This window comes from Ranitomeya variabilis, chromosome 1, assembly GCF_051348905.1.
Source record: "Ranitomeya variabilis isolate aRanVar5 chromosome 1, aRanVar5.hap1, whole genome shotgun sequence".
NCBI lineage: Eukaryota > Metazoa > Chordata > Amphibia > Anura > Dendrobatidae > Ranitomeya > Ranitomeya variabilis.
The window spans coordinates 121,656,851-121,671,050 of record NC_135232.1 but is presented as its reverse complement, the minus strand read 5'-3'; the positions used below and the strand labels follow the sequence as shown (position 1 = coordinate 121,671,050).

General features: G+C 43.0%; 1 protein-coding gene across 4 annotated transcripts in view; it reads right to left on the bottom strand.

Moving 5' to 3' along the window:
- Nucleotides 1-14,200, bottom strand: part of XRCC4 (X-ray repair cross complementing 4) — a 422,379-nt gene that overhangs the window by 96,166 nt on the left and 312,013 nt on the right. The window lies entirely within an intron of this gene.

Genomic DNA, 14,200 nt, shown 5'->3' with positions numbered 1-14,200 from the left:
GAGTGTAGTCTCCAGCCCACAAACCTGACCTGGACAAGACAATGGCTAGTAGGAGAAGTACACATTCACACTAGGAGACCATTATACTGCTTGTACAATCGGAGACCCAGGTGCACAATTATCAACGTTATAACCTTTCCAAAGGCAAATAAAATGAAGTTTCAAATGAGCCCCTTCACACCACTAATCTGTCCGGAAAGTTTTGGCCACACAAGATGAAGAATGCCTAGTTCCGGGATAAAGAGCATCAATATTGTAATGTGTACAGAAGGCCCTGCTGTATTAGGCCCCTTTCACACATCAGTTTTTTCACACATCAGTCGCAATCCTTCGAATTTTGAAAAAACTAATCCCGCGACTGATGCCGCGGAATCCGTTTTTTTCTCATAGACTTGTATTAGCGATGGATTGAGACGGATGGCCTAACGTTTCATCCATTGTTCGCCGGATCCATTGTAAATTGTTTGTCCAGTGGCAGGATCCATCGCCGTCCGTCGTTTGCTCGAATGGAAGCCTATGGGCACCGGATCCATCAAATGATGGAATCCAGGGATGGATTCCGTTTTTTTTTAACTGAGCATGCGCCGATCCAATTAGCCAGATCCGCTAGTCGGATCCGTTGAAAAACGTATTTGTCGCATCAGTTTTTCACAATCTCCGATCGATCCGTCGAGCCACTGGATTGTGACTGACAGCAAAAAAATGATGTGTGAAAGGGGCCTAAGGCAGACCATAAAACAAAAAATGTGCACAGTGGATTCTACCTCTCATTTTACCTAAATAAAAGCAGCTGTTTTTATTCTTTTCTCTATGTAAATATATGAGATTCATATCGAGAATGTCATAGATGCTTTCAGATGGCCATATACACAGGGTAAGTACAAAACCAGCAAAAATGCATCTGATCAATCATATGTTTGACCATTGGTACAAATGATATGATTGTAACCATACCAGAGTAACCAGGCAGCCAGGGGGTAAAAGAAAAGTGAAACAGCACAGTGGATTTGCTCAAAGTGGCCATAATCCACCAACAACCTGAGAAATCCCATTTTGTGGTTCGTACATAATGTCAAGTTATAAAGTCGTGCCATTCCCATCCTAAACTTTTCCATAAATGAATATACTGTAGGTTGGAAAAACATCTTTACATAGGTCCACACTGGACAGAAATGCTGCAGCTTTACCATCCAGATTTGTGTACAGAAAATTAGCGGTAGATTGCGGTACTGGCCATGTAATTGAGACTTGAGCAAATCTTATCTACTGTGGATTTTTAAAGTACCGTAAGTAAAATTCAGCTTCAAACTTTTTTTTACAGATAATTTAATCCCATTTTAATTCCATGTACAGTGGTAAAAACTTCTCAATTCTACATCAAAATCTATATGCTACACATGAGAGCTTGGCTTCAGATCCCATCAAATGAAATTCACCATAAAGCTATGTGCACACGTAAGAAAAGAGGTGCAGAATTTTCTGCACAAAATCCGCAGCTCCTGGCAGAATCCGCAGCCGCGGATTTGACGCGGTTTTTATGCGGATTTTGTGCGGTTTTTATGCGGAATTGCTGCGGATTTTGCCACTGCGGATTTTTATCATGGAGGGGTGCAGAAATGCTGCAGATCCGCACAAAGTGAAGTGACATGCACTTCTTTGAAATCCGCAGCAATTCCGCACTGATTTTTCCGCACTGTCTGCACATCTTTTTTTTTTTCCATTAACTAACATTGTACTGTACATCACAGTGCGGATCTGCAGCGTTTCTGCGCGGTAAAATCCGCTGCAGATCCGCAGCAAATCATACCCTTAAGATCACCGTCATCCTCCCAAAACAGATTACTATGGGAATGCAGTCATTGAAAACTAAATTCACCAATACCTTTATATCTTCTATTTGTTGCTGCAAGCCTGAGAAATCAGTGTGTTAATCGATATGCAAATAAGGCATTAAGTGGTCTGGGCATGATGGAGCACTTCCAGATCCACTGCCTCAAGAAGTTGTTTCCTCACCAAGCACCAGCTTCTTCTGTCTTTAGTACTGTCTTATTTCCTTGCCTAATGTTGCACAGAGAGTCCTATCAATCAAGCTAAAGAGGCTGGTGCTCCATGGAGAGACAAGCTCAGGAGGCTGAGACTCATTAAGTGCTCTCTCTGGCCAAAAGCACTTAATGCCTTAAGTGCATATGAATTAAAGTGTGAATGTCTGAAAAATGCAGCAACAGATAAAAGATATAAAGGTGTCAATGGATTTACATTTCAAAGACCTGCATGCCCATTTATGCAGTTTAGAAATGTTGATTTTACTGACAGATTTCTTTTAAATATACTGATCATTACCCCAGCAAGTTACAGACAATTCTGCTGGCAGATTTGCTGACGACCTTTTTGTGCGTGTGCAAACCAATAAGACAAAGTGTTTGGCTTCTGAATATTATTCTGAAATTGTAGTATACAGTATACATTACAAAGCAGAGAAAGTTAACATTAAGATATTCTTCATCTTCCTAAATGTCAGCTGCAGGACATCTGGAACGGAGGAAGATATCTTATGCCGCACAATTGTCTTTATAGCTGGCAAGGGACACTAAGATTCATGATGTGCTTACAAATAAAAGGTAAGTTAAGTAAGCAAAAGCAGTGAGCATAGTGTAAACTTTATACACCCCGTGGGTGCAGAAAACTGATCGTATCATATAAGGAGTCAAACTGCCTCCAGGCCGGCTAACTGGAAGCAATTATTTCAGACAGTTAAACTTGCACATGTACGCCAAACTGCATTCCAAGATCAACCGACTACCTGAATCATCGGGTCTACTACGAGCCCAGCTAGGGACACATGTAAGAAGAGACTGGAGCCTGGATTCCCGGTGATCCATTCCAGTCCTCGCTGCCCACATTCATTTCTGCTCTCAGCATCGAAGCCAGGGGAACGTGTGCCCACAAATACCTGGGGCTCAGAGGATCCACCTAACCTGGGGACCCAGGACAGAAGTCAGTAACAGACAGAAGGGAGAATGACTTGTGGATCTGACTACACAAGGCTGGTTGGCAGTCTGTTACCACGGAGACAGACAAGTTTGCATTACACAAGGTTGGTTGGCAGTCTGTTACCACGGAGACAGATAATTTTGCATTTTACCTGTGGACCCCAAAAAAGTTTTCAAAATTGATTTTCAATTTAGATTTACTGAAGAAGCTTTTCTATTTCACGTCCTGACCCTGGTAATGATCTTGGTTCTCCGAATGGGGATTAAAGGTGAAGAAAGAAGAACCGTAGGGTTTGTTAACCTGAGCACCCTGGTTAGTCAGTTGTGGAATAGAGGATCCATTATACCAGCAATTTCTGTTACAGATGAAAATACATAAAACATTAGTTCTGTATACTATTTATATTCATACTAGCTCATTGTCAGTAATATTCCTAATGTCCTGCACTGTACCCACATGTCCCATGCACAGTGGAGGTCTGCCTGTACCTGTGAACGGTCACCATGTGCGCCTAGCTTGATCTGCTAGTATTACTTTACTACGGCCAATTGCAATTTTGAGAGCAATGAATAAATCACAGCGCTATGTAGCATAGCCAGTCGGCTAATGATCAGGTCAGTAAATCACAACCTGCACAAGTCACCGCTCAATATTGGCCAGGAAGCATTCTGAGCCGCGATCCCGCTGCTTGCTCTGTTAGTGCAGTATGCCAGGCCGAACATCCCAACATGTGTGCGCACAATTATTGCTCCATACACAAAGCACATACATCACATACATGAATTGATTTTCTTTGACCTCAGCAATTGGGCCTGTTAATCACTGATTCATCCTCTGACAACAAGGCAATCTGTGCTGCTTTTATCCATCAAGTACCGTACTTGTTCCATAGATCATTTTCACATGACAAATTGCTTTCTAAATGGAATTAAATGGCTCAGCAAAAAGATAATTAAGTGGAAAAAATATCAGCAAAGATAACGACAAAAAGCACAAAAAAAAAAAGAACAAAAACAGATGTTCAAATTACCCTTGTTATCTGCGTGCCTGGGAGAGCTGGCCAACAAGTCATTTGGTCACCATTACAGATCTCATACCCAGTCATCCTGGACTCCTGGTAAGCAGTATAAACATGTATTGGTTTACGTCTGTTCAGACCTTAAATAATTGGAATAACGGGGTCAGCCGTTCTTGGGGCGCAGTCAAATGGCTGTATAAATCGGACTGAGAACCCAGTGCACGGACTGGTCGGCGGCTCTCCAGACCTGAACATGTCAGCTTCTTGTATTTCTATGCAGCTGTCACTCTCAGGAGAGCCGCCGGCCAGTCTGCGCACTGCGTTCTGATCTCGGTCCGATTTATATAGTTGTTTGACTGAGCCCTTAGGGTGAAGTCTAACCCGGGAATTAGCTGATTGTTGCCCATATGGCATCGCTAGCCCCTGAGGATTGACTGTAGGTAGCCACTAGCCCCTGACGATTGGCTGTACATAGCTGCTGACCCCTGACGTTTGGCTGTAAGTAGTTACTAGCCCCTGATGATTGGCTGCAGGTAGCTGCTAGCCCCTGATGATTGGCAGTAGGTAGCCGCAAGGCCCTGATGATTGTCTGTAGGTAGTTGCTAGCCCCTGACAATTGGCTGTAGGTAGCTACTAGTCCATGACAACTGGCTGTACATAGCTGCTAGCCCCTGACGATTATCTGTAGGTAGTTGCTAGCCTCTGACGATTGGCTGTAGGTAGCTGCTAGTCCCTGACAATTGTCTGTAGGTAGTCGCTAGCCCCTGACAATTGTCTGTAGGTAGTTGCTAGCCTCTGACGATTATCTGTAGGTAGCTGCTAGTCCCTGACAATTGTCTGTAGGTAGTCGCTAGCCCCTGACAATTGTCTGTAGGTAGTTGCTAGCCTCTGACGATTGGCTGTAGGTAGCTGCTAGTCCCTGACAATTGTCTGTAGGTAGCTGCTAGCCCCTGACGATTATCTGTAGGTAGTTGCTAGCCTCTGACGATTGGCTGTAGGTAGCTGCTAGTCCCTGACAATTGTCTGTAGGTAGTCGCTAGCCCCTGACAATTGTCTGTAGGTAGTTGCTAGCCTCTGACGATTATCTGTAGGTAGCTGCTAGTCCCTGACAATTGTCTGTAGGTAGTCGCTAGCCCCTGACAATTGTCTGTAGGTAGTTGCTAGCCTCTGACGATTGGCTGTAGGTAGCTGCTAGTCCCTGACAACTGTCTGTAGGTAGTTGCTAGCCCCTGACGATTATCTGTAGGTAGTTGCTAGCCTCTGACGATTGGCTGTAGGTAGCTGGTAGCCCATGACAATTGGCTGCACATAGCTGCTGGCCCCTGACTATTGGCTGTAGGTAGCCTCTAGCCCTTGACGATTGACTGCAGGTAGCCACACATTATCCTGCAGTATCCAATTAATGTAGAATTACATGGTGCCCATCGTTATTAAGGAGTGACCACATAATGCATTATTCATATTGACTCTCCCAAAGTGGGAGCCGCTAATTGCCGAGGATCTCCACTCTGGCTGAAGGGGATGTCTTGATCTGGGGCAACTCCATATAATGTCTGTGTGCTATTATTATTGTATATGTCCTTTAGGAACATTACTTTAATAACTGCTTTGTAAAAAGCAGGAACGACTTGAGCGTGCACATGAAAGGGTGCAATTTTCTTCATACCGCCTGAGAAAATTGTCCATGTCAGCACAAAAAACATATCAGCATTAGCCAAACTCAGAAAAATCAGAAGAGATTAAGTTTTGTGAGAGGAATTACAGGATGAGGTCTGCAGGGCTGAGATCTGGCTACAAAAATATTTATTCACACAGCTATGTGGTCGGGAAGTAGGCTAATGCAACACTGAACTGTTGAGTGCTGTCTCCTTTAATCTTCCATCTTTCCATGTACCCTCAGCCCAAAATTATAATCATAAGGACATTATTCCTCTGTTCCCTATCTTCTCATGAATGTTTCTACAAATTGCACTAAAACATCTGGATGACCCTAACTAAAATTAAGATGACAGCCAGGATTAAAAGGGGTGTTGACAAGTCGGATGATTGACAGCCTATACTATAAAACTTACCTTAGGTGACCCCAGAATGTCACAGAGCAATGGAAATTAACTAAACAGCTAAATGATGTGACACTGTGTAAGAGGGAAGGGTGGAAGGCTTGGGATATGACATGTGAAGACTGGAGACGTTAGAAAGGCAAATAAAAGAAATAGTGTATAAATTGTGAGAATGAGGAACAGATTAAGCAGCTAGTCAGCGCGCTGTTCTGTGACTTACTTGTAATAGATCTAGAATATCTGCCTTAGAAACCAGAGGCTTTGTTATTCCACAGAGGTCCCAGGTAACACTCGGCACGGGTGCAGCAACATCCTAGGTGCTACTTCATAAAAATCACAGCGACTGTCATCTGAATTATTAGAAATTAATTGCAAATTGCTTGCTTATAATTAATGGCTGTGCGTCTTCTGTAAAACTGGCATTTAACAATAGGCAAGACATTAACAACTCAGCTTCTGCCGGTGACTTTTATGATGTGGTTTCTTAGCACTAGTACATCTGACGCACAGGACGAGTGCCGATCGCTACGTGGGACCCAGCCGAACAGTCACAATGGTTAAGCCATCAGGAGAATAAATTGTTTCAGCCAATATTTCCTACTGACGTGTCATATTCATGTGCATATGTTTTACCATGAATAAGTGGAGTGCTTGACTCCACAATGGGATGTCAGGAGGTTTCCACCATGTGGGTATTTAAATAACTTTCATCCAGATAAGTGTAGGATTACTAAGTGCCGACGCTTGATGTATGTGGTGCCATGTTAGTTGGCAGACCGAACGTCTAATTTTAAGTTTAGAAACCTTACATAGCCAAATAGAGTACTCAGCCGTCCCATAGAGAATGAAGTGGAGGTGTGCATGCTCCATTCAGATGGGGCTCTGCAAAGGAACCTTGTGCATATATGTATACATTCCTAGAAATGACATATACAGGGAGGAAGTGGGGGGAGCACGTTATCGTCGTCACACACGCCGGAGGTCACCGGAGCGGAAGTTGCAGTTTTTTGCCGATACAGAAAAAGCCTGAATACACTACCCATAGAAGAGAGTACGGGTTGTGGAGGGACTGCAGGGCGCAGGCGCGGGATTCTGGAGCCACAACTGCACAACACCGGGCACTGTGACGTGCATGGGAAGGGGGTGGCTTGTTAATGAAGACAGGAGGAAGGGATTTCTTACAGGCACCACATGCCCCCGAAGAAATCATTAGCATACAGATATAAAATAAGATTTCTCAACAACAAAACCGCAAATATGTGGCATACTGGTAGGACTAGTTCAACATTTCTATAACCTGTATGCCCATATTAATAGGCTATATACATCCAAGGGCATGACAGATTCCATTGTAATGTTTGTCAAAGAAAAGAAAATACAAGAAGCAGAAACGAAAACGGAAAAAACAAGGTTCACCATGAAGCAGATACAGTCCTTGAATCTATACATTTATGTGATTTTTTGGCGTAATAGTGACCAAGGAGTAACATAGAGAGAAGGAAAAGAAGAAAAAAAGGGTCCATATTGTAGGTATTAAATTTGCTCCAATCTGCAGAGCTGTGCTTACCAACAAAGATCATCTAGGACACAGTGTCCCTGATCCTGACATTCTACATTAGTAACGTTGGGTAGAAATGAGAGCAAACAATCTGTTCACAGCGGAGTGTGATTGACTGTCCAGAAATCTGCTGCATCTGGACCGATCATTCAGGGCGGAAGACAAGGATGACACGCAGATTTATGCAAGTGAAATTGAGAACTTAATAGCTGTATCTATAGCCTGTCATAAACACTTAAAAACAAGCTACAATTATTGAGCAGGCCCAATTCAAAATATTCACATGTCCTATAAATGAAGCGATGGTAATTGCAACTAAAGCAGCGCTCCCATGTCTAGTTTTCTTATTAAATGTCTGTATATATGTGCTTATAACGTAATGTGAGTGCATTAATATACTCACTACCGCTGCTCTCTCCGGTCTCCAGCAATGTTCTGCTCCCCTTCTAAGTGACATCACTGCTCTTCAGGGTTTCTGGGTCTCAATGTGATCTGCGTGAGCCGCAAGTGGCTTTTATAATGTTAGCCCTCCCCCGTCCATAATTCTACATTATAGGGGGGGTCTCATGGCCTCACAGGCTCTGAATGAAATATATTGGCTAAATCTGTGGTCAAGGTAATGCTTTGGCTGTTAGCCAAGAGCAGGTTTTATCTGGTTTTTATCTGGGTTTTACCTTACTTTTGGCGGTGAAATTTAAAGAATTTCATTGGTTAATGTGGTCTTGGCGGGCTTTTTCTGCTGATATAAAAAGCCCCGCAGTTTGAATTCTCTTCAGTCAGCGGTTATTCTGAAGAAACCGAAGATTGGATTATGGAGGACCTTATGCAACAGCTGTTGCTAAGAGCCGGTAAAGAAGACGGTGAAAGTTGGTTAAGAAGCTGCCTGGCTTCTGAGCCTTTACCTGCGACTGAAGTTCCCGGTCCTTCCTCTCATGACCCGAACGCCGAATTTCACCCCCCGGTCCAGGAGTTAGCAGCGGCGGCTTCAGCCCGCACTTCAAGTCGTTCCCGGAGAAAGACTCCTCGGAGAGCGCGGTCCCCGTCACTTCCGCCGACAAGCCCCGCCGACCGAAGACCGGATGTAAGTAAGAAGAGGCGACGTCCATCAAGCGTTTCCTGCAGTGCCTCTCGGGAACCTTCCGTCCAGCATCAAGAAGCGCCTGTTACCTCATCGCTGAGCGCCGCCTTTCTGCTCGCCGCTGGCAGCCGTAAAAGCGCTGCAGCGGCGTCTTTTTCACAGGCGGAGCTCTTATCCCAGGATTCCAGCCAGCAGACTCCGGTGTCATCCGGCAGATTACAGCCTGATGTCCAGGTCGGCCCTCGGTCATCTTCTCCCTCAAGAATCCTTCAGCCGCCCTCGCTTTCCTTACAAAGCTCGAGTGACGGCTGCCATCCTGACCAGCTATCCAGAGGAAGTGCTTCTAATAGGGGTGAGACAATTAATGTACCCCTGTCTGTTTATCCTGACCAACTGAAAGAAATGATAAGGGGTGTTTTGTCAGAGTCCTTAGGGGATGTCTTTAGTATACCCTCTATTCCTCCATCATCCCCTATTCCTGACTGTAACCTTTTACCTCAGAACACTTTCAAGGAGGCCTTGACATGTGAGCTCTCGCCACTTGGTTTTCACCTGAGCTCATCTGTCAAAGATCTCATTTGGAACAATAGCTATGTGGACCTATTTTCTTTGCTTCCTCGTAGGGATCAGCTGAATAGACCTGAGAAAGATATTAAACAGGATATTGATGATTCCAAGCGGGGTTCAGTTAAGTCCTTTAACAATTGGGTACAGGCATTCTCGATCTATTCAGCTGTGCTAGGAGGGAAGTTTCCCAATCTTTGTTCCAAATTATTCCAGCATTTGGATATCATTTTAGAGGCCTATCGTAATTTTGGAGGTGTCGCCTGGCTCCATTACGACAAGGCTTTCAGACAAAAATTGGCTGTCCACCCGGATATCAATTGGGGGGTAAAAGATGTCGGGCTGTGGATTAATTTGATGCTCCCTCAGCGGCACTTTGCCGCCAAACAAACGGTTCCCAGCTTTCAAAAGAAAGGTGTATGTTTTGCATTCAATGAAACTTCTTGCAAATGGGGTAATTCGTGCAGGTTTCGGCACGAATGCTCCTTTTGCGCTAATCCTCACCCCTTGTTCAAATGTTTCAGAAAACAGGCATCCTACTCAGCTTCAAAGGAATCCATTCCTAAAGGCGCAGACGCCTGTGAAGCTGGTAGAAATGCTGTGGTGGCTAGGCAGTTACCCAAATCAGGAGACTAGTAGGCTTTTGTTTAATGGCTTCTGTTTTGGATTTGATGTTCCCCAGTTTAAAGGTTCCGGATGTAAAGTGGTTAGGAATTTATCTTCCCTGAACCATCATCCTGAGGTGGCAAGGAAGAAGATTTTTGAAGAATTGGAGTTAGGGAGGGTTGCTGGCCCATTTTCCCACCCCCCGTTTTTTAATTTTCGGGTGTCCCCCCTCGGGATTGTTCCCAAAAAAGAAGCTGGAAGTTATCGTTTAATTCACCACCTCTCCTTCCCTTTTGGCTCCTCCTTGAATGATGAGGTGGACAAGTCTAAATGTTCCGTTTCTTATTCATCATTCGATTCTGCCATTGATCTTCTTCGGAAATTTGGCAGATTCTGTTTGATGTCTAAAGCAGATATAAAATCTGCTTTTAGATTACTTCCTATTAAACCTTCTGGCTTCAATTCTCTGGGTTTTCATTTTGAGAATCAATTTTTCTTCGATAAGTGTTTGCCCATGGGCTTTGCGTTATCCTGTTTTTATTTTGAGAGCTTTTCGTGTTTTCTTCACTGGGTATTGGAAACAAGCATTCACGATGCGGGAATACTACATTACTTGGATGATTTCCTTTTTGTCGGCCCCCCCTTTTCGGGTTCTTGCCTAGCGGCACTAAACAGCTTTTCGGCAATGTGTGACTTATTTGGTGTTCCTTTAGCTCATGATAAAACATGCCAACCCACCAATGTGATTGAATTCTTAGGTATTACCTTGGATTCAATGCATATGGAATGTAGACTTCCGGACGAAAAAATTTATAAATTATGCTCCACCCTCGACAAATTCTTGCAGCTTAAGAAGGTTACTCTAAAGGAAATGCAGTCTCTTTTGGGTCTGTTGAACTTCGCCTTACGCGTTATCCCGATGGGTAGGAGTTTTTCCAGACGTCTGTATGACTCGACGATTGGAGTCTCTTCTCCGGAATCTCATATCAGAATATCATCTGAGTTGAGGGAAGATATGGTGATATGGCGTACATTTTTGACCACCTACAACGGTAAAAGTTGTTGGCAATCGGCTTTCTCCCTTGCTGACAATTTCAATTTTGCTTTTTCCTGTAAAGGGGATTTAGGTTGTGCTATCCTTTTTTCTCCTCACTGGTTTTTCCACAAATGGCCAGATTCTTGGGTCCGGAACAGGATAATCGAGAATGCTATGGTCCTGGAACTATTTTCTATCTTTGTTGGCCTGTCTCTGTGGGGGCACTTACTAAAGGATAATAGGATTTTATTTTTGTCTAACGATCCCGGTGTGATTCTTGGAATTAACACTCTTTCATCCAAGAATCGCTGGGCTATGAGAATCCTGAGACAGTTGGTACTCCTTTGTTTAAAGTTGAATATTTGGCTAAAAGCTAAAAGTGGAACAAGTAAATTATCTGTAATCACCGATTCTATTTGCTGTCAACAATGGCAAATCTTTCGCCAACAGGTTCCTTCTGCAGATCTGGATTCCGCGGCTTGCCCTCGTCAGATTTGGGAAATAATTCCGAATTGATTCCTCGCTTTATCGCTAATTCATTATCAGCCAGAACATGGGCTGACTACTCGGCCGCATGGCAGGATTGGATTAACTTTTGCAATCTTAACAATTTTAATTTCAGCATATCCAGTCCTATTTCGGGTTTGAAATTTCTTGAGTTTTTGTGTAATAAAGGTCTTTCCTTTTCGGCGGTATCTAAATCCCTGGCTGGGATCTCGTTTTTTCTGAAATTGCTCGGCAAAACTCCTTTGACTGGTTTATTCCCTATTAAACAATTTTTGAAAGGTTTTAAAAGGTCTAGTTTTAAACCGGATAATAGACGCCCGATTTCCCTTTCCCTTTTGAAAGACCTTTGTTTATCACTCCGTGAAGTTTGTACAGATTCTTTTGAAACCGCTTTATTTTCTTCTGCTTTTTCGTTAGTCTATTTTGGTGCTTTGCGGATCGGGGAATTGGTGTCAGAGAAGAAATGCAACCCTTCGGGTTTGATGGTTTCGGATGTGTCAATTTTGGACTCACATTTGTTCTTATTTGTTAGGCGCTCGAAAACTGACCAGTTGGGCAGAGGAGTTAGACTAAGAATCGAGGCAAAACCTGATGAAGTTTTCTGCCCTTTATTTAATACCTCAAATTGGCTTCGTTTAAGACCTTCTCTTCCTGGTCCTTTGTTTATCCATTCAGATGGTTCTCCCGCGACGATTTTCCAATTCAACTCGGTTTTGAAGAAATGTTTGCGTTTTTTAAAAAAAGATCATTTAAAATTTACCTCTCATTCCTTCCGAATAGGTGCGGCCACAGAGGCAGCGAGAGCTGGTCTGCAAAACTCTCAGATAATGCAACTGGGTAGATGGGAGTCAGGTAGATTTAAGCTGTATGTTAGGCACGATCTTTATGATAACTGACTTTGATTTCATTTCAGGTACCAGAGTTGTATGGATCATAGGACACTCTTATGTGTTCTGGGCGCAGAAGAGAGCCAACCAACGCTTTTATTCTGAGAACCTTTCTTTCAGCCAAGATTCAGTATTAATTTTTTGGCACAGCGTTAAAGGCTTATCTTGGCTTAATTTATTTCCTGAATTTAATAGATGCTTCGTTAAATTTCCTCCTCCCGATTTGGTTATTTTCCATCTTTGTGGGAATGATCTCGGGAGATCCAAAACCCTAGATCTTTTATCTCGCTTAAGATCTGATTTTGTTTCTTTTAAACAATCTTTTCCTTTCACTTGTTTTGCATTCTCCGAGATCATTCCTAGGTTAATTTGGTCTACGAAGGAGCTTTCCTTTTTTGAGAAAATTCGGAAACGAGTCAACAGAGGCTTGTCCAGATTTCTGCCAATGATTAATGGGTTTTCTTTTAGACACATTGAACTCGAGGGTTTTTTACCTGGCTTATTCCGTACTGACTTGGTTCATCTTTCAGACATAGGTTTGGACATTTTCAATTTAGACCTACAGACAATGGTGGAGCGATGGCTGTGTCGTAGTGGGGGGGCCAGGTCTCTCTGAGCCCCGGCTTATGGAAAATCGCCCTTTGGGTGGATTGGTGGTATGGTGGTTAAACTTACGGTTATTTAAGAGTTATTAATTAAAGAAATTGATATGTGTTTTATGGTTCTTAAAGTTACTCTAAAATAAATGACACGGCCTTTACTTCCACCTATTGTTTCTGGTGTCTTTTATTGTATGAATGGGCCTTGTGTGGCCATGTTAGCCCTCCCCCGTCCATAATTCTACATTATAGGGGGGGTCTCATGGCCTCACAGGCTCTGAATGAAATATATTGGCTAAATCTGTGGTCAAGGTAATGCTTTGGCTGTTAGCCAAGAGCAGGTTTTATCTGGTTTTTATCTGGGTTTTACCTTACTTTTGGCGGTGAAATTTAAAGAATTTTATTGGTTAATGTGGTCTTGGCGGGCTTTTTCTGCTGATATAAAAAGCCCCGCAGTTTGAATTCTCTTCAGTCAGCGGTTATTCTGAAGAAACCGAAGATCCCGCCCACCCTCCCTGATTTTAATTACTACCCTGTCGTGTTCATTTATTTTGCGAGGAAAATCGCCCTTTGGGTGGATTGGTGGTATGGTGGTTAAACTTACGGTTATTTAAGAGTTATTAATTAAAGAAATTGATATGTGTTTTATGGTTCTTAAAGTTACTCTAAAATAAATGACACGGCCTTTACTTCCACCTATTGTTTCTGGTGTCTTTTATTGTATGAATGGGCCTTGTGTGGCCATGTAAATCTATGGATCAAGCGTCAGAACAAGGCACCATAGACTTACACTGTAATAGAGACTTCAAACATAGGGCAGAGAGTGAGATGAATTGTCTGCAGAACGGTGATGTCACTGAGAAGAGGATCAGAACCGCGCTGGATCCCGGAGAGAGCGCCAGTAGGTGAGTATATGATCACACTACACTATATACAAGTAATGAAAAAACTACCGTATATTCAGAGAGTGCTTCTTTAAAGGCTGCTGTGCTTACAAATTATATGTAACTCATTATTTATTGGTACTGCTTAACAACTATTTATTTTCTAATTCTTGTCCACTGCTTGGCTGCTTTTTTTTTTTAGCTCATCTTCATAAGAGCAGAGCTGTGATCTATGACTACAGCCGCGATACGGTGCCTACCAGAAAGTCTGGGACACACAACCATGTCATTATTGGTTCAAGCTGCCTCTCCCTCCTTCCTTCTTAAAGTGGTTGTCTTCCTTTGGGGACAACTTTATTCTTTTTTTTACTCACATGCACATATATTTGGGGTTTAAAATAATTTGAAAAAT